The sequence below is a fragment of the Amblyomma maculatum genome, chromosome 4, assembly GCF_055883805.1.
Source record: "Amblyomma maculatum isolate TAMU_Amacu chromosome 4, ASM5588380v1, whole genome shotgun sequence".
NCBI lineage: Eukaryota > Metazoa > Arthropoda > Arachnida > Ixodida > Ixodidae > Amblyomma > Amblyomma maculatum.
Window position 1 is genome coordinate 121221002 of NC_139347.1, and position 4871 is coordinate 121225872.

At 49.7% G+C, this 4871-nt stretch overlaps 1 pseudogene; it reads left to right on the forward strand.

The window, feature by feature from the left end:
- Positions 1 to 331: 331 nt before the first annotated feature.
- LOC146192259 (very long chain fatty acid elongase 7 pseudogene) lies at positions 332 to 1240 on the forward strand (annotated as a pseudogene).
- Positions 1241 to 4871: the final 3631 nt, after the last annotated feature.

Sequence of the window (4871 nt, forward strand, 5' to 3'; positions counted from 1 at the left end):
CGCAGCCGTTCTTCCTCCGCGGTGTGACCCACATCTCCCCCATATCGTCTATTGGGTGCCCTCGCCGCCGGTTTGTGCGGCTCTCTCCCACTTCCTTTGTGTTTTCCGCGAGAAAGCAGCCGTCTCCGGCCAAGTGCCGAAAAGGAGGAGTTATTTCCTTTGCTCTCCCCTGTTCGCTCTCCGTTGCGTCGGCTACCCCTAGGACCGCCTTTCCCGGTGTTTATTTAAAGGGGAGCTCCCGCGCAGAGCGGCTCTTGGAACCGAACTGCCGCTCCACCTAGAAGGGAGCGCTAGATACTTGTGCGGACAACCCAATAGCGCTGACGGCACGATGTCGTCGGGCTTCGAGAAGATCTCGACCAGCGACTATGGCGAGTTCAGCAGGCTCAGCAGGCCGCTCTACCCGCGTTCTGACCCGCGGACGCGAGACTGGTTCCTGCTGGGAAACCCGTTCTTCATCACGCTGCTCTTGGGAGGATACCTGTACATCGTGTATAAGGCCGGGCCGCGCATCATGGCCAACCGCAAGCCTTACGACCTACGCGGCGTCATCAAGATCTACAACTTGGCCATGATTGTGACCAACGTCTTCTTCGGCTACCACTTCTTGAAAAACTCTTACTTGGCGAACTACAATTTGTTCTGCCAGGGAATGACGTATTCGACCGACCAGAACTCGATCAACATCCTGTGGTGGGGCTACTTTTACTTCTTCGTGCGAGTCGCCGACTTCATGGACACATTCTTCTTCGTGCTCCGCAAGAAGTACCAGCAGATCACCCTCCAGCACACGATGCATCACGCTCTCGTGGTAGCCAACGGCTGGCTGTGGTACACTCTGGGTGGAGATGGCCAGTCTTTATTCGGACTCTTGTTCAACATCAGCATCCACACAGTCATGTACTTCTACTACTTCCTGGCGGCGTGCGGTCCAGAGTACCGCAAGTACCTCTGGTGGAAAAAGTACCTGACGCGAGCGCAGATCGCACAGCACCTCATCATCATCGTACACGGACTCATTCCGGTCTTCTACGACTGTGGATACCCTCGATTCTTCATCTACCTGGGGCTTCCGCAGGGTCTTCTGGGGCTGGCGATGTTCATAAACTTCTACGTTCTTGCCTACAGGAAGCGTGTGCGCGATGGGGCCGCCGCCGAGCAAGCGGCTAAAGAAATGGCTGCCGATGTCTGCGCAACCAAAGAAGACAGATGCGCGCTCAAAGAAGGCAAAGAAGAGTGAGCTACAGTGCTACCAGATGCTCAGTTACGTGTGTTGTCAAACATAGAGTGCTCTCTGAATATCGCCATTTTGAAATCGCGCACCATCTTTCAAGCCGCTAATGCTCCACGCAGAAGGCCATTACAGTCACGCCACCCCTGTGTGTGAACCAAACTGCCCTTCAGTCCCTGGATGAGCCATTTGAGACACTTCAGTGTTGAACAAGGGAATACAGTGCGTCATCGGAGCCTTGAGATTGTGCATTCTTTTTTGCTTGAAGGAGAACCCCAAAACTACGTATCCCAGTAGCATCTACTGGGTTTTCTACGCTTTCGAAGTAACCCGGAAAATTCTGCTGGAGTGCTGTCTGCCCTGTTAGTGTGCGATCGGAAAGCAGCGAGCGCACTGGTACGGCGTGAACGGAAGAGGCTTTGTGGAGGCCTGCCCATTACTTGCTCGCTATACGTTCTACTTCAAGATCAGTTTTGAAAGAAGCGATTGGTGAAACTGCCCTAACTGCGAACTCAAGGTGACGGTCGCTTGCTCTGAAGAATGGCTCGATATGTATACTTCTCTTGCAAATGGGCGCTACTGCAGTGAAATCAACTTGTCGACTGCTGCTGAACGCACTTTCTGTACGGGCTGGGAAGGATATGCTAGACATTCTCTCTGGTGCCTCCTGTGGTCGACGAGTAAGCGGCTGGGAGGATATCGTTCAAATTAAATTGCTCTCCAGCCATACTGTGCACTACGATGCATCCATCAACTAGCGTCGTCAAGAGTTAGTCTAAAAGGGGCCTGCGCCTCATCGCTAGTGAGCTCAGTTTCTGAGATACCTAGAGTATTCCTCACACGTTGGAGAAATTCTTTTTGGCACTACCTCACAAATAGTACTTAAGGCAAGCAAGCTGTCGGAGCCCAGGAGAAATCGCCCTCTCATCGAGCGCCTTTCGTGCTTTCCCTGTTTGGCCGTAATGCTCACTGTCCTGCTTAGAGAGGCCGAGTTGTCCTTGCCTTCGTAGTGAAACCAGTATCAGGGCATGATGCTTCCCCCCCCCCCCCCCCTTCTTTAGATGCTGTCTTTTTCACTTGGTCCGAAAGGGATGCTGCGAACCAGGAACAAACGACGACGCAAGCGGAGCAGCGGCGTGCCGTACTACAAAGACCGGACAGCGCCATCACGTGTGTTCGAACGGGGGTTGTGGTAGCAGCCTGCCGCCTAATTGCGAATGCGCGCAGCGCTGCTCGCTGCAAAAGAAGCGGACCACCGAAGCGAGGCAGCGTTGCAAGCCATTTGCGGAGTCGTGGAAATATGCAGCTGCGTGTTCCGTGCCCTGCGGCCAAGTGTCGGCCGTTCTGTACTGCGTTTTCCCGGAGGCCAGGCATGCCAAGCTATAACGGTCAGTGTGCTCGGTGGTGGCCGCGCGCTAAAGAGTGCCGCAGAGGCTGCGTGCCGTCAGCGGAGCAGTCGGTTCAGTCCTCTCGCTTACTCCGCTGGCCCACTTAGTTGGGAGGGGGCTGTAGTCGATCGCCTTGCTCTCTCCGGCAGTGGCGGCTTCATCTATGTGGCTGCATATAAGTCAAACGCGGGGAGCCTCAATTTTGTTGCAACTCGCATTAGGTGACAACTGCGACGTAGATCAGCAGAAGTTCAGAACATAATGTGAGTGAAGAATAAATTCGCCAGAGAGACAGTTCTTAGAATTTATTTTCTGTGTTTAGAGATGGGTGCATCATGCTTGCGGCGAAGTCTGCAGGATTAGAGAAGCTGATACGTTAAGGTTCAATAGAGCAGGAAAATGTTTTCGCCTTGCTCAGCTAACTCCAGCTAAGACTATCATAAACTAACGCCATCTTTAGTGTCTGCATGCACACATAAAGATCTAGCATGCCTTGCTTTTTTTTTTATCTAGTTTGCAAAATGCCTGAATTATGGCTGCCAGATCTATATACAAATGTATAGACTTCCGATTATGCCTGGTTTTTGCTGAAAGATGTCCATCTTACACACAACAATCGCAATGTTTATGGATTCTCATTGTCAGATGGCATCTTCGTCTTAATTTTTGCCCCCTTTTTCTTTCAAGTGCCGTTGCCGCGACGCGCTAAGGTGCTCACAGATTGTCTGCCAATGACTCGCAGTAACTGTCGATGTACTTCGCCGATCCCACTTGTCCAGAGCAGAGTATGCGTCACCAAAAAGTAAGCAACAGCGATGGCCGTCACATGGTTGTTGGCAGCAGTCAGTCAGGTCCCTTTTCCTGAGAACGAGCGCGAAACCTACTTGTTCAGAGTCTGGCTTCTGTGGTACGCGATCTTCGTTCTGGACAAATGTGACCGACAGTTCCGTTTCGAGTATTATAGCTTTCGATATCACTGAGAATACTTTGAACCAACTGTCTCGTAACAGGAAAATGTAGCGAATGACACCAGTGTGTTATATTTTATAAAACCAATAGGAGAGCTAAGTATTACCATCCACGCTGCTGGTCAAGTTTTAAATTATACAATTTAAAAATTGACCAGCAGCGTGGATGGTAATACTTAGCTCTGGTCGTAAAGGATTACGTACAACAGTGTTCTTTGCAGTACACTCACTCCAATGCACAGATGCTCGGTTTTGTGGGCAGAATTTTTTAAGACTCTGAGAACAACTGCTTTGAGTTCGTTCTTCGTTGTTGTAATATGCGGCTCTTAGCAACTGTGTTGACATGTGGTAAGCGCTATTCGTTGCTCAGAAACTCTCAGCTAAATTATTTTTCACGTCTATTGTTGATACGTTGACTATGACACCAAAATGACTATGAACTCGATGTAATCGCTCGCTGGACGTGGTTGGTGCATATGCTCGTGATGAAGTGAGAAAAAAAAAACGATGGCTAGACTTCACCACAGTTCCTGGAATGGGCCAACGACGGTGATGCCTGAGTTGAAGTTAGTAATCTCTGCCAAACCACAAATGTCCCATTTTTTGCGATGGTAGCCTTCTTTGTGATTGGAAAGCTGTTATCAGTATACAAGTAAACATGCATTGATCAATTCTAGTTGCTTTCAAACAATAAAGCTACGTGTCGTCTCATCCAGTCAAAAAGTACATCGACATCAAGAGCAGGGTGGTGAAGTCTATCAGTCCCTCTCATGCTTGCTCCAATTGCTTCCGTGGAGATCATCGGTATGACTTCCTTTTTGAGTTATTGCAAGATGGCTCGTCCTGGCCAAGTACCTGCGCTTTCCGGAACCTCCGCACAACAAATTTTGCAGTGCGCAGGAGTCAAGGCAAGACAGCAGAGCTACAACGTTTTGCAAGCCGGACGAGAGGCATCAAGTACTCGCTGAACACGTAATGTGTTTGAATAGAAATATAGTGGTCCCAGTCAAATATGCACAGCGAGACAGACTTCGTCGCAGAATTGTTAGCACACTGCATGTCGCGTAAGGAGAAAAACAGGCACTGCCAATGTCAGCGCTGGAAGGAAATTCATAAACTCGCCGTGCCTTTAGCATCTCCCGCTTAATTTGCCTCGCTATAGTAACTCGAACGGAAGCAGTTATTCTCAGGTCATCATTAGTTTCTTCTTTGTGTGATCGATCATGTAATGTTGCTGTAATGTGCGCAAAATAAAAAACGAATATTATGAATAGGAGGCAAGCA